This window comes from Neofelis nebulosa, chromosome 15, assembly GCF_028018385.1.
Source record: "Neofelis nebulosa isolate mNeoNeb1 chromosome 15, mNeoNeb1.pri, whole genome shotgun sequence".
Taxonomy (NCBI): Eukaryota; Metazoa; Chordata; class Mammalia; order Carnivora; family Felidae; genus Neofelis; species Neofelis nebulosa.
This window is the reverse complement of record NC_080796.1, coordinates 65,651,436-65,677,287: the sequence shown is the minus strand read 5'-3', so window position 1 is coordinate 65,677,287 and position 25,852 is coordinate 65,651,436. Positions and strand designations below refer to the sequence as shown.

At 48.1% G+C, this 25,852-nt stretch overlaps 1 long non-coding RNA gene across 2 annotated transcripts in view; it reads left to right on the top strand.

Annotated features, from left to right (window-relative positions):
• The first annotated feature begins 244 nt into the window (after positions 1-244).
• LOC131495597 (uncharacterized) overlaps positions 245-25,852 on the top strand; it is a 270,012-nt gene continuing 244,404 nt past the window's right edge. The window contains exon 1 of one of the 2 annotated variants that reach the window (XR_009254009.1): positions 245-744. This is a non-coding gene — a long non-coding RNA (uncharacterized LOC131495597). Of the gene's footprint in view, positions 745-23,721; positions 23,794-25,852 lie in introns of those variants that run through there. The other variant, XR_009254010.1, reaches the window with a different exon arrangement.

Below are 25,852 nucleotides of genomic sequence, written 5' to 3'. Positions count from 1 at the left end.
CACTGGCCCCTTCCCTTTAGCTTAAAAAAAAAACCAAAAAAAAACAAAACAAAAAAACCTTTTTTATTTATTTTGAGGGGGAGGGGCAGAGAGAGAATCCTGAGCAGGCTCCACCGCCCTCAGGGCGGAGCCACAGGCAGGGCTCGACCTTATGAACCTGTGAGGTCATGACCCCAGCCAAGATCAAGAGTCAGAGGCTGAGCCACCCAGGCCCACCCCTCATTGCCACCAGCTGTTACCGCACTGGAGTCTCTCCCACAGAGACCATAAAGTGAGAGGAAAGGAAAGAAAACCCCTCCGCTGCAGGGGTTTGTCTGCCCTGGTTCCCTCTGTTCCTCGCCCAACTGGCCCTCTGTCTTGGGCCCGCCCCACTCTAGGCAGACAAGACCTTGGGGTCTTGACCCCACTGACCACTTTCTCCCCTGCGAACACTCTCTGCCGTGTCCCTCGCGGCCCCCACTCCTGAGAGTCCGCTCACTTCCCGGGAGGCTGCTTCTCAGCCTTGTTTGCGGCCCCACCTTCCTTGCCGCCCCCGCCCCCCTCGCGGGGGAGGGTCCGGCCGCAGGCGCCCGAGCACCCGAGTCCGAGCTGGGCAGCTTTTTAGTGGAAGCGCAGGGCCCACGGCCGGGAGCATGAACGGCGAATACAGACAGCTTGGTTTCCTCGCATGTAAAACGGGACGAGGAAGAGGTTGGTGAAAATAATGTGAACAATGGTACCATCTCGTGTGGGCACGTGGGAAGAGTGAGTGAAACCATGCGTGTAAATACTTCACCTGGCATCTGGGGGGTACTTAATCGGGATGAATTGCTTTTTTTACTGGTCGTACCTAGGGGATAAAGAGCATGGGGTTCGTAGGGCCCAGAGCCCCTTTTCTGTAGCCAGAGCACCTGCTGAGTGAGACGTTATCACTCTCCTTTGGGAGCTGACATAGGAGTGGGTGAGTCATGTCCAGAAACAGGAGATTCTCTCACCTCTTGAAAGACCACGGATTAGAATGAACCTTATTAAAGCCAGACAAGGCAAGGGCTCCACCAGGCCAGGAAGAGGATAGTCTTTCATTGCCGCAGCTGTCTTCTGTCATTTTCCCTGCTCCCCTCGGTGTTTTGGAGGAGTTTCTAACCCCCAGCAGCCAGAGGAGAGTGGGGTGCGGGTCCGTACTTTTGGTGGGTAGAATGATACTGGAAATGGCTCATTCAGAGACTGGATGCCAGTTGAGACACTGAAGGCATCTTAGGAGGTTGTTCAAGGCTTTTGGGACAGTCTTGTGGGACCAAGAAACTTCCCCCAAAGAGCTCTTGTGCGTCCCTCTGATCCTGGTGGGAAGAGACAAAAGAAGCCATCCAGTCTGGGGCAGAAATACACAACTCCAGAGTCTTACAGTTCTTCCAGCCCCGTGGGGCTCCATTCTGGCTGCACATTAGTTATCTGGGGGCTTTAAAAAATGGCATTGCCCAAGCCCCAGAAATTCTGCAGCCACATCTGAGAACCTGATCTAACCAATCCTTTTTTTTGTTTTGTTTTGTTTTGTTTTTTTAAATGTTTATTTATTTTTGAGACAGAGAGAGACAGAGCATGAACGGGGGAGGGGCAGAGAGAGAGGGAGACACAGAATCGGAAGGAGGCTCCACGCTCTGAGCCATCAGCCCAGAGCCTGACGTGGGGCTCGAACTCACGGACCACGAGATTGTGACCTGACCTGAAGTCGGAGGCTTAACCGACTGAGCCACCCAGGCGCCCCACCAATCCTTTTTATCTTGTAGATGAATACACGGAGACTTTGAGAGCTCAGATAATTGACCCCAAATAAAGACCCTGGAGTCATTATTGGCCCCAAGGTCTGAACTTGGACCCAGGGCTCTCGCCATTACCCTACAGCAAAATCTCCTCAGCTCTGACACTTAGAATTGGTGTTCTTATGGGGAATGGCTACCATATTTATGCCTTTAAACATAAATCTAGACTTTATTACTTGAATAGTGTCAGTATACTCTGGAAGGACTGTCAAGAACAAAGACTGTTCTGGAAATCTCTGGGATCTATGGTGCCAGGGTCTGGTGACGAGCTCGGGTTCCAGAGTCACAAAAGCCTGGTTTTAAGTGGTAACTCTTCCACTACCAGCTGTGTGACCTTGGCCATGTCACTTAACCTCTCTGAGCTTCAGTTTCTTTATCTGTAAGGTAAATATTTCCTTAGAGAGTCAACACAGAGTGTTTTCTTGATTGTGAAGGTTAAATAGAGTAATGTCATTTGTTCCTTTTAAGTGGTAGCAGAAATAGGACTTGTTAGTAGTATGATGTTTATATTCTGGTGGACTTGCCTTCTACAATGGTGGTTCTCAAGCAGGGTGATTTTGCATCCCTAGGGAACATTTGGCAATGTCTAGAGATGTTTGGATTGTCACGATGGGTAGGGAGAGGGATGCTGTTGGCATCCAGTGGGTATCGGTCAGAGATGCCGCTAGACGTTTACGGTGTGCACGGCAGGTCCACCCCTCCCCTGCCCCCAAAGAGTTGTTCAACCTAGTGGTACCAAGGACAAAAAACCCCTGCCCTGGGTAACTGAAAATAATTGGGAGTTTGAAGGCCAGAGCTGTTGGGGTGATATTGGGATGATAATTCTTGGCTCTTGCACTGATGAGACAGGGGAGTGGCGAGTTCCGGGGAGAGTAAACAGCTCCATGTCTACTTTCAGTCCCCACGGAGGATGGGATTTCTACCTCTTTGCATACGAGTTCCTGTGGTAACCTGCAGGTGCTAGGAACCCTGGCATTATGCCCCTGAGAGGTGCCATGAGGATAATCTTGCACCTAAAGCTTAGAGACGCTGGCATGAAAGGCTTAAATAACGCCAAGACGATTGCATCAGGTCCCGCGGGAGGGCTGTCTTTCTCCACGGTTGTGCTCTGGGCACCTGGGAGTTTCATTAGGTCTCCTCTCTCATAGCTCATCATTTATAAACGACAGCCGCCAACGTTGGAAAGTCTGACACCGGGCTGGCAAGTGGGAAACTTACTCAGCTTTCTCGCTGGAGCCTTGTGTCTTAACTTATTTATCTTAAAAAATAAGATAAGTATCATCCTGCTAGGCGAGCCCTGATACGTGAGGCGAGGAGAATGCGTGTGAAAATTCTCGGTAAGAGCCCAGAGCTCTGTCAAGGTTATCGCGGTTGTTGATTTTGGCTGCAGTGGAGCGAGTGGGCGCTAGGTGGCGCTCCGTTCTCACAGCAGAGGAGAGCTGGGCCCCGGACGCCCGTTATTAATGTCAGTGCTGGAACGCGCACACCCCACAGTGAAAAATATAGTAACAGGAAAGATTTAGTACTTAAAATAAGTCAGTAGCCCAGTGAAGCCAATACTGCCATGGCAGGTACATTTTCTTGCTCGAACTGATGGAGAAGGGCATTAACTGCCCACAGGCATCCGGCTACAGACACCGAATGATAAAAATACACAATTAAATGAAGCCACGCAGCAGGCCTGGCCTCAGAAGAGAATGAGAACCAGCTGGGATCAGCCATAGGTCTGGGATCTGGCACCGATGTTCCTCTCTAATGACTGTCGTGTAAATGTGCAGTTGTCATGTGGACACCCTTTTCATTGTGTGGTTGGCTCTTTCCCAATGAGGAGAGGCCTGGCCCCACGGTTAGGTGCCACTGTTCCCGGCCTCAGTGTTCACCTGTTGGGACAGGGCTCCCTTTCCTTACGTGTGTTAGAAGATCACAGGAGGCAATGGATGGGAGGGAAAAGGTGGAGGTGCCATCTGGGTGTTGCCATGGTGATGGGGCCATCGAGCTGCTCAGGGGGCCCAGAGCAGTCTCCGTGGAGCTCTCTCACTCACTTGATGGGGTTGGATTTGAACTCACTGGATCCTATGCAAGTTCACAAGCATCTGTTTTCTTTCTTTCTTTCTTTCTTTCTTTCTTTCTTTCTTTCTTTCTTTCTTTCTTTCTTTAAAATTTTTTAACGTTTATTTATTTTTGAGAGAGAGACAGAGTGCAAGTAGTGGAGGGGTAGAGAGAGAGGGAGACACAGAATCTGAAGCAGGTTCCAGGCCCTGAGCTGTCAGCACAGAGCCTGACACGGGGCTTGAACTCATGAACCGTGAGATCGTGACTTGAACTGAAGTCAGATACTTAACCAACTGAGCCACCCAGTGGTCTCCGCGTTCCGGGAGCCATGCCCACGGAGTTGCAGGGGGAGCGAGATACGCTTTAGAAAGGGGCAGAGCAAAACAGGGGTGAAAGGGGGGATTTGGGCCCAATGGTGTTGAATTCCAGGTCTGCCACCGACTAGCTCTTTGACCTTGGAAATGTCATTGTGTTTCAGCCTTGGTGCTGTCATCTGTAAAGTAGGGATAAAAGGGACAGGGAGCTTGCAAAAACTGCTCCCAATGAGCTCACGACAGTTGGAATCTGAGAGTACTTGCAAATGAAGGGGTCAGACAGCCCCGTGTGATGGCGGGAGTGTTACACCCAGAGGAGGGACCTCAAAGGGACATGGGCAAATGCCGTTTTCAGCACTTTTAGCTCTTTTTCACCTTTGCTTGTGGCTGCCTAGACTTGCCACCCCAGGGTGGGGTGGCTCAGGGGTGTCCATGGTTGGAGCAGCGGGCATTTGCCGCCACTTGGTTTCATGTGTGCAAACACCTGCCAGGCACGTATTACCACACGCAGGGTACAGCTGAGGAAACAAAGGCCAGCCACTGTGGACGGTCGTCTGACAGGTGGGCAGGAGAGTCTGGAGGCCAACTCAGGTCTGTCTGAGAAAGCAGGTGGGGAGAAGATTCACCTGCCCCATAGGAGAAGCAGAGTTTCTGTCTTTTCCCTCAGATTATAAAGCGTCTCAAGGCTGCTCTGGAAAGAATATGCAATGAGTTCTCGTTCAGTCATTAACCATCCTCCCAAGGACACACATACACGCACATACACTCCTTCACATAGATGCAGAGCTTTGTTTTTATCCTGAGTTGCACACATTCATCACGTTATGAATAGCCATGGGCTCATTGGGCGTCCTACTGGGTGGCCTTCCTCATGGCCAGTTAAGAAATTTGCCAACACGTAAGGGGGATGTGAACCTGTTGGTCCAGACCCCACCAAGTGAGCCCCTGTCTTCTCCCATTTGGTTTAGAGTAGGCCAGACCCCTAACCCTGGGATATTAAATCAGGGCTGTCTGGGCCCGTGATGCTTCAAGGTCAAACACTCACCTTCCTGCAGTGACAAAGTGATAGACAGTCTCCAGCACCCTTCTGAGGTCAAACCTTTGGGTCGGAAGTGGTTCTTGAAAGAATTCTTGTTTCTGATTTGTTAGCATCTCACTGTCTCCCACACCTCATTTCAGGACCCTGTACAGTCAGAGATCGCCTTGTCTTTTCATACTTTGCCCAAGAGTTGAGCCTCCTGGAGCAGGATCTCTGAGCTTCGGGATGTAAAGTATTTTTGTCAACTCAGCCTGTTCCCTACCAGGCCATTCGGTGTCATCAGTTTCAGGTAGGATGGTTTGGTCAAGAGAACTTACATTTACTAAGGGCGCACTATGTTTCAGGTACTTATTAGATGCCTTAGATGCATTTACCTAGTAAGTACCTGAAACATACCTGTAATTAGCTCTGATGTGGAAATGTCTTCAAGGATGACCTTGTCTCTCATTAGGCAGCTTGAGAATGTACTTGGGTTTAGAGCTCAGATCTGAACGCTTTCCAGTGAATTGTCCTAGTGAAGTTTATGCCTTAATCAACACATATTTATTTAAGCATCTTTTCTGCAAGGAGTGCTGTCCTAGGTAACCTTGAGCAAGGCAAGGACATGTGGACCATGGTTCCTGCCCTCGGGGAATTACAACACAGTGTGGGAGGAAGACAAACATGGACGGAGGTTAATGAGTATTATCGAGCATCACAAATGCACAGTAAGAAGAGATGAAGTGTCGCTTGTGGGAGAGACACATGAGTGGTCCGTGGAAGCTCCTGGACAAAGTGGGGAAGGAGTTAGTTCTTGAAACGCATGTAAGATTTGGGTGGGGCCGGATGGGACAGGTTACAAGTGGAGGGTGTGCTCTGAGGACCAGTATCAAGTGTCATCAAGGGGCGTCGACCCTTCCTGTGGAGAGGTGGCCGACCTGAGCAAGGTGGGGGACGCTTCTCCCCAGAGTCTTGCTTAGAGCTTGGTTCCCTGATCCCTGGAATGGTTCTTGGGGTTCCGTAGAGAGGGAGAATCAACTAGATGAGCTCAGTGACCTCATCTTGGTCTCCCGAATCTGGGAGGGCTCGTAGGACTTACAAGTCGCTCCATCAAATCACCACAGGGTCATCTTGTTGCCTTTAAATCCCCGTACCTGGGCGGGCAGAGGATCTGGTCTGTGGATGTGTGTGCTCTCTTTCTCCCAACTCTCCCTGCGGCTGTGAGTCCCTTATCCGGCAAACCCAGGGGGCAGTGGAGTGGGGAGGGCACAGACCCTGTATCAGGCAGCCCCACCACCTACCCACTATTTGACCGTGGCCGAGTTGCTTTATAAACTACAATTTCCTCATCCGCAAAACTCAAATTAATATGTACTAGTTTGTCTGCCTTAAAACATTTTTTAAAATGTTTGTTTACTTATTTATTTGTTTATTTTTGGGAGAGAGAGCGTGAGCAGGGGAGGGGCAGAGAGAGAGGGAGATGCAGAATCTGAAGCAGGTTCCAGGCTCCGAGCTGTCAGCACAGAGCCTGACGTGGGGCTTGGACCCGTGAACCGCGAGATCACGACCTGAGCTGAAGTCGGACGCTTCACCGACAGAGCCACCCAGGCGCCCCTAGTTTCTGCCTTTTTAGGTTACTCTGAAGCTTAGGTTGGATGGTGCATAAAACCATTTTACACGACAGTGGTCACCATGAATACAATGCACAGTGCCGTTAGCTCTTCGTTGCTCTGACAAAATGCTTGTTGCTTGGAATGAATCGTCACAGGCGCTTTTGGAGTATCCGTGGCCGCCGTGTCTGAGTTCTTCCCCTCCTATTGACATTCTGAGGATTCACTGACCATCCTCGCCTGTAAGTCTTTCCAGTTTCTTGACTCATTTGACAGATGCTCATCGAGAGCCTCCCATGTGCCTGGTGGGCACTGGGGAGCCAGCGTTGAATACTGCAGACGTTGTCTCTGTCTGGTGAATGTGCCCTGGCGTTCGTCCCGTGGGGACGCTGCTACCAGGCACGTGGGAGTGGGGCCGGGAGCAGAAGCCCTTCCTGTGGGGCGGCCAGCGACTGCCTGGTTGACCTCCTAGCTGGTGAGCCGCCGATTTTCGGACAGTCTTCACCTGCCGCTGCCTTCTCCCTGCCATGGACTTACCTCTCTGCCTTCTCAGTGCCCAGATGCCAGCCACCCACCAACACATCTTCTGTTTGCAAAGGTGCCCCGAGAGACTTAATAAGAACATAACACCCTGCTCCCAGGTGAGGCTCAGTCCTCTGGGATGTGGTTTAGGAGCGTTCTTTCAGTCTCTCTGCTAACAGATCCTTCCTTCTCTGAGTGCAGCGTATCGGGGCTCAGCTCTGGCTATGTGTTAGAACCACCTGGGACCATTTGAAAGTTACTGATGCCCAGAGACTACCCTGGACCAATACAATCAGTGTATTTTTAATGTTTTCCAGGTGGTTCTAGTGGCTTCGGGCTTGAAACAGGTTCTCGTCAAAACCTTGCAGGAGAGAAGCTCCTTGGACTTGGGCTTTCGGCAGGCAATTCGTTGGCAATCATTGATGAGATGGTCTCAACTCGGTTTCCTCCATTTTTTCCCTAAGCCTCCTCCTGAGGGTTTGAAATGTTCGGTCAGGAAGACCTTATTCTCAGATACAGCTTCCGGCACTTGGTTCCAAGCGAACTTGCTTTTTTACTTTTTGATGAGTTCTGAAGGCTATTTGCAGAGGTGAGGTAACCTCCTGCCTCTAAAATGGGACCAACATAACACATGGTTTCTCACCTGTAAGATGGGAACAAAATAAGAGAAAAATGAGTGGGGTTAATTAATGTTGACATTAAAGGTTCCTTAAGTACTTATCATGTGCCATGTATTGTGCTTAAGGTGCATGTGTGTGTGTTTATACACACGCATATATACAAGGTGACTAGAATTTGGTTTCGACACTGAAGGAGCGATCAGTCTACCGGGGAAGAATTCCGCTGCTGTGAAAGCACAGGCAGGCCCGTGGTAAAAACTGACGGCTTAGAGTTTGTGTGGGTCCTGCAGCCAGCCTGTCTTGTCTGGATTTGAATTATAGCTCTTTTTTTTTTTTTTAAATTTTTTTTTAATGTTTTTATTTATTTTTGCGACAGAGAGAGAGCATGAGCAGGGGAGGGACAGAGAGAGAGGGAGACACAGAATCGGAAGCAGGCTCCAGGCTCTGAGCTGTCAGCACAGAGCCCGACGCGGGGCTTGAACCCACAGACTGTGAGATCATGACCTGAGCCGAAGTCGGATGCTTAACCGACTGTGCCACCCAGGCGCCCCTGAATTACAGCTCTTAAGAAAAGGCATTTGACCTTTATATACCTTAGTTTCCTCCTCAGTAAAATGGGGGACAAGACTCATCCCTTGTCAACTGGGATGTGAAGATGGGATATGTAACATATATAAGCCGTGTAGAATAATGCCTGGCCAGTAGGAAGCACGTGATAAGTGAGAGTTATTATTGTTGCAAGGTTACAGTAGGAGTAGTGGTACGTTTCCCATTTTCCCCGGCGATTCAAAGCGTCCAAAATGGCAACTGAACAGTGACTGATGCAATCACCCTGCACTTTAACGACAGGAGGTTGGGGGTCCATTTCCTTCTTCGTTGCTAGCCTTGCCTGTCATTTAGATGTTGTGAGAGCATCTTTGGGTATGTTTTAACCTTCCCGAGTCTTAAAATTTTTTAAAAATGTTTATTCATTTTTTGAGAAAGAGAAACAGCATGAGCAGGGGAGGGGTAGAGAGAGAGAGAAAGAGGGAGACACAGAATCTGAAGGAGGCCCCAGGCTGTGAGCTGTCAGCACAGAGCCCGACGCGGGGCTTGAACCCACAGGCCGTGAGATCCTGAGCTGAAGTCGGATGCTCAACAGATTGAGCCACCCAGGTGTGCCTAACCTTCCTGAGTCTTGATGTCATCATCTGTTAAATGGGAAGACTGTCTATTCCACCGAGCTGGCTTGAGGATAGGATCCCCACGCGGAGTTTCGCAGCCTAAATGCTCAACAGACGGCTCTTTATTCTACAGAAATAGGCATGTGCCTCCCTGGAGCCAGACACTGTCCCACACATGGGGATGTTACTAAGTGAGGAACAACACAGCTGGGGTCAGGGGTGGCGTGTGGGGAGATGAGGGTTTTGAGATTGAAACTCCACAACGTGAATCCTTATTTTCCAAGTTCTTCTTTTCTCCACTTCATCTACCTCTCCCCCAGCTGATACGATTGTAACTTTGCATTTGACTTGGCGGGATTAAGTGTGCCAGTGGATTCAGGGGACAGTGGTGAAGGTGAGCTGTCTGACATTCTCATCTGCATGACGGGATAAACTGTCCTTGAATCTAATCCACAAGCTAAAGTGTAAAGCTATTACCTAGGTCTCCAGGCAGAGCTTTATTGGACCCGAGTGTCTAGAGTGGCTCTTCCTACCAGATAGATAGTTTGGAAAGACGGAGTGTGAATATTAATTCCCTTTCTCTGCAAAATGAAATCCGCTTTTGAGTAGTGCTGCCTTGTTTTACAACATGCCAGGATGCATAGCTGATGCGTGCAAGTGATGGTGATCGCAGAATACGGTTTTGGGACTCACCCACGGACTTGCGGGGGCCGTCCCCTTTTCCCATGGTGGTTTGCTCTCTGGCTTAACTGCTCTGGCTGGCTGTTTCTAACTCTGCCAACTGGGCATGGGAGTCCTTAGCCCGTTTCCTTTACAAGGGTGTGCAAAGTTGGTAAGACAGATAAAAATTTCTCTGCAGCTACAAATTGGTTCAAAAATCCCTATTCAGAGTAAATTGGAAAAAAAAAAGAGTCAATTGGTATATAAGGCATAAAATCAGACAAAAATCCCCAAAAATGCCTACCCATTCACCCCTCTCCTTAAACTTTCAGCCCCAGTTCCTTCCTGAGAAGTGAGTGCTGGGGAACATCAGCACCCATGTGAGCAGTGAAGGCTGAGGCAGTGGGTCATGTCTAGGAAAAAGCGAGGGTTGGGGTAAACAGTCATTTAATGCCGCAGTTTGGAGGAAGAAAGCTGAGTTTGGATTCTCTTCTTTGGTGATGGCTTCCCTGAAGGGAAACGGTGCCCATTCACAGACTCCAGAAGAGGGATCATCTGTGTGGCGTGACATTTAATTGCTGTGTTTTCTTTTTTTTTTTTTAATTCAAAAAAATTTTTAAGCTTATTTATTTTGAGAAAGAGATAGCACAAGTGGGGGAGGGGCAGAGAGGGAGACAGAGAATCCCAAGCAGACTCCACACTGTTAACACTGTCAGCTTGGAGCCCGATGTGGGGCTCGAACTCACGAAACTGTGAGATCATGACCCAAGCCGAAACCAAGAGTCGGACGCTTAACAGACTGAGCCACCCAGGCGCCCCTATATTTTCTTTAATTTAAAGCATCATTTCCAAACTGATAGGCCAAAGAGCACTGCCCTCGAGTGATGTTCCATGAAGAGGGTTTTGGGGTGACAGCCTGAAGCCTGAAGACTACAGTGCCTCTTGGCAATTCACAGCTCATGTTGGCAGTTTAAAGGCTCTGAGAAGTCCTGCAGGGAGGAAAAAGGTTTGAATTCGTTTAACCAAGCACTGCACACACTTGAGTATGGAACCCGTTTTACACGTATAACACCTACACTTCGGGAACCTGGATTAAAATGAAGGGAGTAGCATTCCCTGAGCTTCCTCCATCGCAGGGAACCTACGAGACGCTTTATAGACATTATCTATTTAGTCATGCAGGAGCCTTCTGAGCTGCACATTTTCATTTCCACTTTACAGACGAAGACACCGAGGTCCAGCAAGGCCAAGGCGCTTTCTCCAGGTTACACGGCTAGCGGGTGGTGAAGCCAAGTTTTGGAATTTGGGCCCTGTCACTCCGGAAGGCCTTCTGTTTTCACCTTGTCACTTTTCATAACGCCTCTCTCCTTTTTAACCAAGGAGGCAGGAAGCGGTAGAAACAGTGAAGGACTTAGTTGGGGGTTCAGTCAAGTCCAGGTTTGGCATGTTTTTCCTTTTAAGTTTTTTTTAATGTTTATTTCTTTATTTAGAGAGAGAGAGAGAGGGAGACAGAGACAGACAGAGCGAGTGAGCGAGCATGCACGCACAAGCTCATGAGTCAGGGAGGGGCAGAGAGAGAGAATCCCAAGCAGACTCTAGACTCAGCTCAGAGCCTGACGGGGGGCTTGATCTCACGACCCATCGTGAGATCATGACCCGAGCCGAAATCAAGAGTCGGACGCTTAACCGACTGGGCCACCCAGGTGCCCCTTTGGCTTGTTTTTATTCCCCATGGAGACGGTCAAGATCTCCCACCTTGGAGGAGTTCATCTCCGCGGAGAGAAAGGTCTGAGAGTGGCCAGGCCCCACAAACATAGGGGTTATTGTGCACAAAAGGCATCTCCCCTCAGGCCTGGAGGACAGGGAGGCCCATTGCCTTTATAATGGCCTTCCCACTTCAAGTAATTCTGTTTTTTTTCTTAAATAGTTTTAAAAAATATTTACTTATTTTTGGGAGAGCACAAGCGGGGAGGGGCAGAGGATCTGAAGTGGGCTTCTCGCTGACAGCAGTGAGCCTGATGCGGGGCTCGAGCCCACCAACTGTGAGATTGTGACCTGAGCCGGAGTCGGACCCTCAACCGACTGGGCCGCCGAGGTGCCCCTTAAGTAATTCTTTCAGCAAGTTGCCCCCTGTCGCATCTGCTGAAACTCTGTGGGCTGTGGAATGTGCCCCCAAGTTCTGTTAAAGAACAGTTTGCCCACGGAAGCCAGTAGGGTAAAAATGTCAGAGGAGGCATCGTGCCCCACTGGTCTGTGGTCACCACCCTCCGATGCCCCACGTGGGAGGTGCCTTTGCTTAAGGGGGTGTGGGGGCAGCGGCTGGTCTAGGGCTTGTGGAGCCGGCAACGGGGTCACCCTCCTCAGGCTGGTGGCCGGAGAACCGAGGAGGTCACTGCTGCTCAGTCAGGCTCAGGCCGTGCGGGGGCCCCTGCTCTTTTGCCTCCCTCCTGGCATGTTGTGGACACTCCTGCTGTCACATAGGGGCTTTGCCAGCAAGCCTGGCCTTGTAGCACGGTTTAAAGAGGTTTCCTTTATGTGGCCTGTCCCAGAGGGTTAGCTCAAGTAAGAGAGGTGCCTCCTTCCTGACTTCCCTCCCTGCTCTGAGAAGCAGCGTCACCATGGTCTTCTTGGTCAGTGTGTTGGATTCCGTTGCGATGCTTATCGGTGCCGGCCGGGGCACAGGGACAAAGATGAACACATGTAAAATACCCCCGGGGAGGGCGCAAGTAAACACGTGATGGCACAAAAGAGCACTTTCAGGAGAGGGACTTACAAGGTGGGGGCCGGGGAGTGGTCAGCGAGCCCGGGACTGGGGGGCTGAGAAGGCCCCACAGCTCAGCTTGCAAGTGGGAATTTGCTCTGGGGCCAAAGGGCAGGGAGGGAGGGGAGGGCACCCCAGGCCGAGGCTATGGCGTGTGCAAAAGAAAAAGGAGGTTTCCACAGCTGGTGAGGGTTGGGGAAGAACGTCCCCTGGGAGGAAAGCACTAGCTCCTGGGTGCAGGTGGGGAGGGCAGGGAAAGAGGAGAAAGAAAGAGCACAGTTCAAGGGTACAGGGGTGGGGAGGAGCGTGTTCAAATACCTTCCGTGTAGTGGATGCTCTGCTGAGTCACGGTGTGGACAATCTCCACGGTATGGAGAGAACCACTGGCTTAGTTTTGTGCGTGGGGCCCGGGGTTTAGCGTTTCATCCCCTATCTCTTCTCCAGGAGTGCCCGTCGGGGAAGAGATGATGAGGTCTCTCTCCCAGTCCCGGCTTTCACAAAGCCGGTGCTGGCGTGTGAAGCTGACCCTTAACCTTTAAGCACCTGACGATTGTGCACCATCCCCAGTGGGCGGCGTGGAGGTGATGGCAGGATCCTTACTTCTTCCTGAACCTTTGGGGCCGTCGGGTGGGCCCTTTGCGCAGCCATGGTTGGACGGCCTTCCTGCTGGGGCCTGAATGGCAGCTCTGTCCCAGCTTCAGGTGCGAGCCTGCAACGGAGAATGCCCCCGTTGTGTGGGGAAAGGCATCCCACAGGGCTGTCAGGGCCTGAATATATATGGCGACCCAGGCTGCAGCGTGTCCAGAGTTGCTATCGAAAAGAAAATAAAGGACATCTCCACGTCTGCCAAGATGTTGCACCTTATAGATTTAAGGCTGGATGCAGCGGCTCACTGACCTCCATACTACGCACAGGAGGCACATCCGTCTTCTCCTTATAGAATTGTCCAGTTTCTCGTGGACGCTCCGGCTGGGCCAGGCTCTGCTGGTAAACACTGGGCTGAGCCCGCCAGTCACTGAGATGCCCTGCCGGCTGCCCCCGGGCCCATGCAGCCCCGGAAAGGGACACACGAGGAGTTGGCCTGCTTTTTCCTGTTGGTCTCAGTCACCCCCAGTGACTTTCGTCGGGGTTTCTGGGGAATCATAACGGTGGGGAAATGTCAAGGAAGAGGCGCAGGGGGTGATGGTGACCCATGCCGGCTCAGCGGCCTCTTGGGTTCCTTCTAGTGCTCTGGATAGAGTGTTCACCGAGGCCTCTGCAGAACCAGCTGGGCCAGGCAGGTGTTTCTGGTGGACGGGATTGGGGAGCGAGGCAGGTTGAGAGACCGGCTGGGCAGACCCACCAAGCATACGGACCTGTGAGCAACAGCCAGGAGAAAGGAAGGGTCCTGAGTACCAAGGGGCCCGGAGAGAGGACCAGGGGTGAGGGGGAACGTGTAGGTCACGGGTGAGGCCCAAAGACCATGCTGTGTGGCCTCAGGGCGGCAAGATGAAGTGAGAGAGAGAGGGCTTTAGAGAGCCAAGTGCAGGGAGGGAGTTAGGGTTTTCCTTGTGGGGCCATCTCAAAGCCCTCAGAGGTCAGGCTCTGGAGGAGGATGGAAAGAAGACGCTTCCTGGGGCTTGATCCGCAACAGCAGCACTTTAGGAACCAGCCCTTTTCTTTTCCTCCTCTTTTCCTCTCTTTCCTTCCAGGCGGCCCCCACCCTGCATGCCAGAACACGCCCGCATGACTTCGGTGGGAGGGGAGTATGGCATTCTCCATACCCAGCCTCAAGCATGGGGTTCCGTGAGTTCCAGGGCAGAGGTGCTGATGGAGGCAGGGCAAAGCTTCCCTACTTCTGCATGGGAGAGGCGGTGAGCTGTCCACCTCTGTCTGGGGGGAGCTGAGGGGCGGTCACAGCCCTCGGTGGGGGTGTGACCGTCGTGGATCGGCTGGGAGAGGGCAAAGCCCGCATGCCACATTGATTCAGGCTTTTGTCTCACTTCCTGTGAGGGAGGTGAGACATGCTGGGGTCACAGCAGAATTCCAGGTGACAGGGGGCTCTGGGTTGTGGGTGACCTGTTCCCACCTGGAGGGAAGGAAGGGTAGCCAGCTGTTTGAGAGGCAGGAAGGGGCCCAGGTGCCTCCAACGACTTGCTCCCCATTATGGTTTGGCAAAGGGAGGTTGCTCTATAGCCCTGAATCAGAGTAATTCAGTTCTCTCTTGGCACCATTGAGTTACCAGGTTGGGGCGTTTATCTGGTGTGGTGATCAATCATACAAATCCTTTCTCTTCCTTCCACCGCCTGCTTTTGCAAACACACACTCAGATCAACAAACTGGGAAAACAAAAGATGAGCAAAAGAAAAAAAAAATACGGCCTGGAGGCAAATCATAAGCACTCAAGAATAGAAATTGTCTTCATAGGACGCCCCCCCCCCCCCCCCCCCCCGCCCACCGCCACCGACTTTTAACTGCCACTCTCCCCAGCCCCCACTTTCCACATTAAGGGAATTATATTGAAAGCTGGAGTTTTCGTTGTAGGAAGCCCAAGTCTGCTTTGCGATGGCTTCATGACAGGGTTAGGAATAGGGTATTGCCAGGAAACACCCACTTGGGGGGGATGGAGACCATTCTTTGTGCTTCACTGGGAGAGGGGGGAGGAGGCAAGGGTGTGAATGAGGGGCTGTAGACCCTGAGCCCAGGAAGGGGCCCTTGGGCAACTGGGGGTGCCTGCCCTTGACTTTGGCTCTCTGGCTCCATTCATTTCTTCTATTTTGTAAAATGCTTTTGAAAGCACAGTTCATAATCTTGAGGTCTTTTACATTTTTAATTTTTTTTTTTTACATTTATTTATTTTTGAGACAGAGAGAGACAGAGCATGAACGGGGGAGGGGCAGAGAGAGAGGGAGACACAGAATCGGAAGCAGGCTCCAGGCTCCGAGCCGTCAGCCCAGAGCCCGACGCGGGGCTCGAACTCACGGACCGCGAGATCATGACCTGAGCCGAAGTCGGACGCTCAACCGACTGAGCCACCCAGGCGCCCCTCTTTTACATTTTTAAATGCTGGGTAAATCCTGGTGGCCTTGTCCTTGTAATGGCTCTGGATGCAGGAATGAAGGATCCATGTAAGGAAGCTTTATTACTTAAAATAACAACTGAAGATAGTCAAGAAACATTTTATATTAGTATCAAATCCTTCGATATGCCTTAGGTCCCTAAAAAGTCCTATGGTGGAGTCATGAACTTCTAGGAATCGCATGTCTTCATCTCTCACTAGACAGTCAATTTTAATGGTTTTGATGCTTGTAAATCCAGTCTCTCCCCTAAGTCATGGTGCCCTTGGGGCGGCCAGAACTAAGAGTTGTTCCTTCTTGCCATGGCTGGATGCTTCCCATTTGTTACCTCTCTCAGTCCCTCTGCGCTGTCTCCCCTCCCTGGACCCAGGTTGGTGTCTGTTCCTGTTGTGCAGGTGAGGACAGAGGCTGAGTCTGGGGAATCCGTCCAGTATAATCAGAGCAAAGGGGCAGGAGTTAAGAAGGGTCGAGGCTGGGATTTGAGCCTGAGCTAGTCTGACTTGGAACGCTTTGCTGTCTTTCTGTGGCTTTGGTTCCTATCGTAAAGGTCACAAACACGAAATATTCCATCTTTTCAGGTCAGGTGTGCCAAAATTCCAGGTTTGGCTTTGGACCCTTGGACTCTGTGAATGCCTTTGAGGTGAAGCCTGTGATTTGTGTCTATGCCCCCCTGCCTCTCACAGCTGTGTGCTAAGTTGGGTTGATGGGGCAGGTGGCACATAAGGTGGATAATTGATTTTCTTTTTATGAATATTCATTTGAGGTTACTTCTCCATCTGCTCTCCTTCTGCAATTTCAAAATGGCTACTGAGTACTGAACAGGAACATGCCTGTCCCTCTCCTTCTAGGTCACTCCTCCTACCACTGGAGGAACAGGGCTGAGCCAATTACTTTAGGAAGGCCAGAACAGAGAGCGCCGGGTAAATTGTCTGGGCTTGGGGTTTTTCCAGTTTGCATATCCTTAATTGTATTGAGCTCTTTGGAGCCATCTGATGAATTGATTTTCAGCGTGGCCATCTGCACAGAAATGCAGGGCCTGCTTGCAGGACCGGGAGGCAGTTATGCCCGAGTTATGTGGCCGAGCCCCCCGGGCAGCTCTCGGAAGGGGAGAACTCATAGGTCACCGATAATAGCCTATGATGGAGAAGAAGAACCATAAAGAGCAGAGGCCTCATTAGTTTTGATGGATCTGGCTCAAATAAAACATTTTAGTCCCTTGTGTAAAACCCAGGCTAAGTACCAAATAAAAATGTCTCTTTGGGCCCTTAGGAACTGACTCTTGGGGGAGGGAAAATTCAGCGACCCTGTTGCTTGAACCCTCGGTTCAAGGGGTCAAAAGTGACTAAGTTTGTATTGAAGCCATGTGTTTGCCTCAGAAGAGGCTGTTTACCTGGTATTCTATCAACGAGGACTGAATATTGATGGATTCTTCCCCCATCAATGAAATGTAATTGATATTCCTAATAATGACCCTTCACGATGGAAATACATGAAATAGCTCCTTATATCATTACATCATGTTCACTGAAGTTTTAATGTAAAATGTATGTCATAGGTCCAATTCTGGGGACAGTTACAAGGTATGGGTTTTTCCCCCACACCAACAAGCAATTCTCAGATATCAGCTGGATGTCCTACAATTCAACTCACTTCTGGAATTATCTACCCGGAGATAGTGTCACACCCCCCAGGTTAAAGGCTCAGTCGTCCACTCCAGACTCAGGTCCACGTTGTCATCTATGCATCTGATCCCCTCTTGGGTTCTATGATTTTGCTAAAGTGGCTCATGGGACTCGGGAGACCTGTGTACTCACTAGATTATCAGTTTATTAACAAGGACATAAGGATACGAATGAACAGCCAGGTGAAGAGATACATCGGATGGTCTCTGTCCTTGTGGAGTCTGGGGCCCAGCACAACGGCACATGGAAGCGTTCTGGTTCACCAATCTGGAAGCTCTTTGAACCTTGTCCTTTCTTGGGGGGTTTTATGGAGGCTTCATTCCACAACCAAATTGTTGGCCATTGATGATTGAGTCAACCTCCCACCCCCCTGCCCCTCCCCAGAAATCAGCAGGGGAGAATAAAAGTCCTAACCTTCTCAGATCGGCTCCCCTGGCAACCACCCCCATCCTTAGTTCCAAAAGTCACCACGGTCATGGTGGAAAGGGATTTGTTGGGAATAACAAGATACCCATTTACTTTTACGGCTCTGAAGGGATTTCGAGACCTGAGGACAAAAGGCCGAATATTATAACAAAAATATGGTCCCACTGCTCCTGCTCAGGAAATTCCAAGTGTTTTGGGAACTGTGAGCAAGGAGCCATAGACAAACACCAAACTATATATTTATTATCAGTCACAGTATCACAGGATGGTACACATTCTTTGAGAATTGTTAGGCCTTACAGTGTATTTAGGAATGTTCTCAGTATTGAGATAATTAGTATGGTTGTGACTATGATGGATGATGTGTAGCTCATGTTACATTTCCCAGTCAATATTCACTCATTCATTTCTCATTTACAATGACCCCTTTCACTTTTTCTTAACAATTAAGAAAGAATTACCCTGTGCCTGGCACGGGGTAAACAATAAAATATAGAAGTTGGCATTAGGTAAAAAGAGAGCATGAGTTGAGCATGAGTCTTAGGCACTGTTATAGGCATAGAAGATCTGAAGTCCTGAGTAAGACACAGCACGTACTGGGGAGGAATACATCTAGTGGGGGCACAGGTCAGGAAACCAAGCAGTGAATGCCTCAGAGAGAGGACACGTGGAGGGGCTTCCCACACTTGAGGGGCTCAGTGAATCTGAGGGATAAGTGGATATTATCTAGGCAAAGAGGAGGGGTGACTGAGGGTAAGAAAGAGAGCATTAGATTCCCAAAGGGTGACTGCTCTCCTGGAGAGAGACTACTGCCCTCTATTTCGAATTGACCCCTTTCTTGACAGGAGTCATCTGTGTGAACTTTTGGTCCACACCAGTGATTCTCAACTGGATTTTGCTGCGCTCACCACCCGCTCCCCCCCCCCCGCCCCCATCTCCAGAGACATTTGGCAACATTTGGAGACATTTTTGGTTGTCACAACTGGAGGGGTGGGGGGCACTACTGGCATCTAGTGGGTACAGGCCAAGGATAGTGCTAAACATCCTACCCTACACGGGACAACCTCCAACGAAGGGTTCTCAGGCCCCAAATGTCAATCTTGCAGCTCCTGAGAAATGGCGGTGGAAGTCTCTGCACTAATTCTCTGCCTCTGAACTCCCTGTAAGAGCACTTTTAGAAGGAGGTGCACTGACAGTGGAGGGATATTGAGGCACCTGCTGAGAGCCCTTCCTTGGGTCCACCCCACTAGATGCTGGAGGAGGGATTTCCTCTCTGTCATTTGTGTTCCTCTCTGTACTAATATAAAGCACTTGGCTAATAACTGTAAAACGAATCGAAGTACAAGACACTGCCTTACAATGTCATTTTAACGCATAATCACTTGAACAGTTTGCATAAAACGGAGACAGTAATATCACATGGTTGTGCCTGGGCAAGGAAGTTACGTTTGTGGAGTGTTTACATGGAATACTCCCAGAGTGCTCCTTCTTCTCATTTTGGTAGGGTGTGGTGGCTTCTTTGATGTATTGACTTGTCTAGGCTCTAATCCCCAGTTATAGAAATGCTGATCTAGATCTTTCTAGGGGTGCCTGGCGACTCTTGATCTTGGAGTTGTGAGTTTGAGTCCCAGGTTGGGTGTAGACATTACTTAACAAACAAATGAAAATTGATTGAGGTCTCTCTCTCTCTCTCTCTCTCTCTCTCTTTAAGTTTCTTTATTGTTGAGAAAGAGAGAGAGAGAGAGAGAGAACACACACTTGCACAAGTGGGGGAAGGGCAGAGGGAGAGGGAATCCCAAGCAGGCTATTTGCTGCCATTGCAGAACTGGACACGGGGCTCGAACTCACAAACTGTGAGATCCTGACCTGAGCTGAGATCAAGAGTCTACAGCTAACCGACTGAGTCACTCAGGCGCCCCTAGGTCTTTCTGCGAAGGTATTTTGCAGATATAGTTAATGCCCCTAATCTGATGACTTGAAGTAATGAAGATTATGCTGGATCACTTGGGTGGGCCTGACTGAATCATATAGAAGGCCTTAAAAGCAGGGCTGAGACTTCCCCAGGGGAAAGCAGGAACGCATCACCTGGATGGCAGCTTCAGCCTGTGCCTGTGAGTTTCAGCCCACAGGAGATCTTTTCTTTCTGACTCCCTACCTGCCTTTGGGACTTCAGGCAGGCTCATCCAGCCCCCACAATTGCATAGGTAATTCCTTGTAATAAATCTTTTAATACATGTAGCTTCTATGGGTTCTACTCCTCTGGTTGAACTTTACTGAGACAGTTATTATTTGTAGTATTTTATGTCCATCTGGTAGGAGGTATTTCAAGATGCTTGGAACGGATTTAAAAACAGTTTCTGGGGCACCCGGGTGGCTTAGTCAGTTGAGTGTCCAACTTCAGCTCAGGGTATGATCTCACAGTTTGTGAATTTGAGTCCTGTGTTGGGCTGTCTGCTGTCAGCCTGGAGACCACTTCAGATCCTCTGTCCCCCTCTTTCTCTGCCCCTCCCCTGCTTGCGCTCTCTCTCGCAAAAATAAAATAAGCATTAAAAAAATAATAAAAAAATAAAAACAGTTTCTGCTCAAATCCCTGTCCCTTCCCATTTCTGAGTGGACAGCTGATTGTCACAGAACCCTCAGAATAAAATGAAAGGCCTTTTAGTGAATCTCTCAGGAGTTGAGGCTGAGAAGGTAGTTTGGGTATGGAATTGGCCTGGGCCAGTTAAGTGGGCATGCACTCTACCCCATATAAACTTGCAATCCAGAAGTAGGATTCAGGGAAAACATGCTTAGTTTTATGTGTAGTTCAGCTTTCTGATGAGGGTGGATGCCAAGGTGAAGTGCTTATGTGTTGGGCTGGGTGGTGATGGGACGGATGCAAATTATAGTGAATCTTTTCCACCTAAAAATGGAGATGAAGGGATGCTGAAGAAGGGCTGGGTGAGGAAAGGGTCTTGTCCAGGGGTCTGCCAAGGCTGCAGAGGTGGCCTGCGAGGAGAGAAGAAGCCAGAGTGGCTGTGCTAGGAGGATTTCATGGGAAAGAATAAAAAACGTATCCAGGGGATTTTATTTTAGTTTTTTGAAGTTTTTAAAAATTTATTGGAGTAATCTCTACACCCAATGTGGGGCTTGAAGTCACGACCCCAAAGTCAAGAGTCACACGCTCTTCTGACTGAGCCAGCCAGGTGCCCCTATCCAGGGGATTTTGAAGAAAGTTTTGCTGTGCTGTGAGCATATAGACCTTCTTCCCTTCCTCCCCATGAAATCTGCAACCGAGTGTTTATTCATTTGTGTTGATGAATTATAAAGTTGGATCACTTTCTGGGATGTGTTAAAGTGCTGTAAGAGGAGTGGAAGTCGTAATGCAGGTTTCATGGGAGGTGTGGCCACCCTGTGTGACTTAGAGAACCACTGGGGATGCCCCTGATCTAGAACCACTAAAGATGAACGTTTTCTAGTTTCATCGCAGCAGGTAAGAAGTTTGTCATTTATGCTGAAGTGGCCTATCCGTGCCTTCTTCATGTATTTATTGCCCCGTCTGTCGGGGGTGCCGTGCTAGGTCCCAGGCATGTGTCTGAGAACAAGACTGCCAAGGGTTGGGGGACATGCTACAGGTAAACGGAAGGTAATTATAATATAACGTGGGATGAAAAAGCAAGTGAGAAGGTGCTAGGGGCGTCCAGGACAGCATACAAACTAAACCTGGGAGCAGGGATGAAGGCTTTCTGGGGGAGGTGACACCTCATCTAAACCAGAGGATGGGTAGGAAGTGGGGGGGGCAAAACATGACCCCAAAATGTGCCACTTTGGCATGCAGATTGTTTTGAGCTGAAGGCGATCAAGATCCAGCAGACGCAAGAGAAACTTTTAACTTTCCCTTAACTACCTAAAAAAAAATTGTATAGAAGACCTGGCCCAGAAAGAGAACTATTACCGAAGATGACATTTTTATCTGAAAGACCTCTCTGTATGGCAGGGCAAACAGCTCATTGCTAAGCATCTGATCTTCTTACTGTCCTGTGAATTACTCTTGTCCCCTTTGAAGACCCGGGCCCCTATCCTGTTCCTTAGCACAGGATGGCATTTCACCCTGAACTGACTGCCTTGTCCTGAGGTCTCATATTTTTTATGGGGCTCCTGTACATGTGTAATTAAGTTTGTTTTTCTCCTGTTAATCTGTCTTATGCCAATTTAATTAATAGACCAGCCAAAAGAACATAAAAGGGTAGAGAAAAAAATTGTTTTTCCTTCCCTACAGAGGTAAGAAGATAAAGAGCCAGAGACAGGTGATTTATGCTCTTAGTCTACCGAGCAATTTGTTGAATAGATGCTATGTTTCTTGTAACCACTCTTGTATTTTTATTCTTTCTTGGAAGTTCCAAATGGACATCATGCCTTGATGTGAAATGGAAACTTAATTGAGGTTAAGGCTCTTGAACTCTTTTCTGAAAGAAGATCATCCACTGTGATAACCTTTTAGGCAAAAGAACAGTTGAGTCTGGCTGGTTTTCTGCTTGTCCTCAACATACAGATTGAGGCTGGTACCTTAGAAGTTAAGAAGATTGTAAAGGGAACAAAGAAAGCACAAACATGGACTTGATAACAAGTCTCACAATAACAGAATTTAGACGAAACCCTCAAAGCCTGAGATAGGCAGTTGAAGGATAAATACAAGCAAAGCCTTTAGAGAGTCTATTTTATGGGAACTTTTATTCTCTAAAATGAGACTGAGATTACAGAAATGTTCAAGACCTTGGACAGATTAATGTATTCATAGTGGGCTGCTCAGGGAATCAGGAATTATTTGGAATAAATCACATTATCATCAGGTTTTGACATCATGGAAGATTCAAATTGTCTCTATGACACTGCCAGAAGGGGATGCTGGAAGACGTGGGTCATGAGACCCCCAATGACAATGACACTGCTCTTTCCCACCTAGTGGTTGTTCTAACAATCTACTATATATCTAATAATGTTTTTATCTATACAATTTTTCTCTCTTTTTTCTGGAGGAGAGACTTATAGCCACAGAACTATGACTAATTGCAAACAACAAACTACAGATCTGTTACCTGTCTCTCTACCCATTTCCACCTGTCATTCTTCACCCATATGTCCTCTGTTGGATTTCTCTCTCCTTGCTTCTGTTCCTTAGACCTTGGTTTCATACAGCTGACATTTTTTTTTAAACCACCAGTGTCTACTGATTTATTTCCTTCTGAACTCTGAAATTGAGTCTCAAGTTCACCAGGGTGGGAGTTAGTAGGAGAGTCAGCCAAAGTGAAAGACATTAGTTCATCATTTGATATGGCCCCTGGATGAATTGATTTGTAAGTGGAAGTCTCTTTGGTTGATTACAGGAGGACATGGAGAATCATCCTCTAGAAAGGACTATGGAAAAGAATTCCAGCAGGGTGAAAAAAGCACTGTCCTGCTATCTTTTTGTAAAAATTAAGATTTTATTTTTCTAGAGCAGTTTAAGGTTCACATGCTGTCTTTTTCTTAAGATGCTATCTTGTTTCCTAAACAGGTGGCATCAAGAACCAGTTATTTAGACAGCTCTTGTTTCCAGTTAGTTTCTGGGAATCATCTGAATGATCCTTTGTGTGTGTAGGGTAGATTTTTTGTCAGCATTTTCAGGATTGTTGACACAGTTTTCCATGTCACTTTCCACTGTACAAAGATTATGCCATAATTTGGTGAATTATAAAGAAAGGCAGCAGAATTGTCAAGGAGTGGTGGTGAGGGTGATCTTGGGGATCTAGCCCGGGATGGCCTTGAAATCCTTTCTCTCACCTGTTCCTGGCCCTTCTCTGTTGGGATGGGCTTGGGCTTGGTGATCCTCATCTACCTTCAGAACTATATTGATACCCTACCCTATGGTGTGCCTCCCATCCCTCAGTGTATCCAGAAGACTTGGGCTGACTAGGGCTGTGTCTTAGTACTTCTGCCCTGCTACTGACTCTTTAAGTTGTGGAACTTTCATTTGAATGTGGAGCAGAACCTTGGTCAGGAGGATAGGCAGTTGGGATGGAATGGGATTCCTGGCTAAGGAGTGACCTTTTAGCATCGGCTGTATCTGGTAAGACACCAAGTGTCTACCTTTCAAGGTGAGGTAAAAGAGTTCCTTTGATGGGGCAGGAGGAGGCAGTGACTACTGCTTCCTTAATATTCTTTGATTCTAAAGTTAAAATGACAACTTACTATTTTTCTACAAAATGTCCAAACAGATCTGTTTTGTCATTATGTGGGTTGAGTAAAATATACATTTTCTTCAATTTTCCTTTTTCTTGAAAGCTTGTGTCCTACTTGGTTGCTCTATCAACTAAAATTCTCCTCTTCTTAAATTCTCCCCCCAGCGTTTGCCCATTTATTTAGTAGGTTAAAGAAAAATTGCAAAATTAATATAGGATCATTGTAGTATGTGAAACAATACAAAGGTGTGTATGAAATAGCTGGTAACAGCTGATCTATGACACAGCCTCCTTAAATCCTATTCTTACGAAATCACCAGTGTTAAAAGTCTGTTGTATACACTCTTTAACATCTTTCTTCATACTCCTCCGAGCCTATACAAACAGATCTGACATGTATAGGTTCTTTTTTCCCCTAAACATGAGCTCTTACTGTTTAATATCCTCTACCGTACATTTCCCCCGTAAACACACACCATGAGTATCCGCCTGAATGAGTAGATGTCTTTAACCTTGCTCTGTTCAATATACTGGCCATTGGCAATGTATGGCTATTGATCACTTTAAAATGGCTAGTCTAGATTTCTAAGGCTTAGTATGAATATAAAAAGAATGTAAACCACCTTGTTAATAGTTTTTATGTCGATTATATGTTGAAATGACAATATTTTTGGAGCACTCGCATGGCTCAGTTGGTTAAGCAGCCGACTCTTGATTTCAGCTTAGTCATGATCTCATGATTTGTGAGTTTGAGCCGCACGTTGAATCCCTGCTTGGGACCCTCTGCCTCCCTCTGACTCTGACCCTTCCCTGCTCACATACTGCATGTTCTCTCTCTCTCTCTCTTTCAAAAACAAATAAATACACAAACATTAAAAAAACGAAATGACAATATTTTGGCTACATTGAGTTAAGTAACATGTATTACTAAAATCAATTTCACCTATTTCCTTTTACTCTTTTTAAAGTAAACTCTACCTCCAACATGGGCTTGAATTCACGACCCCAAAATCAAGAGTCTCAGGCTCTACCGACTGAGCCAGTCAGATATGCCTATTTCCTTTTACGTTTAAAAATTGTGGCTACCAGGAGATTTAAAATTACTTGCATTACGTTTGTACTGGACAACACTGCTCTAACCCATTAAAATTTTTTTTTCAGAGTTTATTTTTGAGAGAGAGAGAGAGCGAGAAAGAGAGAACGTGAATGGGAGAGGGGCAGAGAGAGAGGGAGACACAGAATCTGAAGCAGGGTCCAGGTTCTGAGCTGTCAGCACAGAGCCTGATGTGGGGCTTGAACCCATGAACTGAGAGGTCCTGACCTGAGCTGAAGTTGGACCCTTAACTGACTGAGCCACCCAGGCGTCCTTAACTCATTCTTTTAATAGGTCCTTACATTCCGAAGAACTTCATGTAAGCTTTGTAAGTTGGTGACTTATATCTGTACAAAAGTATTTTGTTTGAAGATCTTTCCATGGAGAACTCTTTATCTAACCATTATGGTCTAGAAACATGGCCATTTTTCTTGAAGAGTATGCTAAAACAGTCATACCTAATGCAAAGTACACATTTCTAATAGTCTGCTGAGCTACCAGCAAAATCACCAAACTACGCCTGTTATACCAGCAAGTCCCCCTGTCTTATTCTCTTTGAATAGCTATCATATATGCAAATGATTTTACAGAATTACATAAATTCAGCACTGAGGCTGGAGACAGTGGACGCCATAGAGAAGGTAGAGCTTGGCGGTCTTCAGGGAAGCTTTCAATTTGAGGTAGAGTTTGCTAATGAGATGCATGTGATATTGTAATTTGGACGAATATTCTAAGAGGGACAATAGCTAGAAAGTCTGACTGATAAGCTATGAAGAGTCCGTAGCATTTTACTTTTATAGAGAATGAACCTTATTTGAATCGAAGACCTGAGTTGGAATTTGGACCCAGCCATTTGAAAGCTATGAGATCTTGGATAAGTCA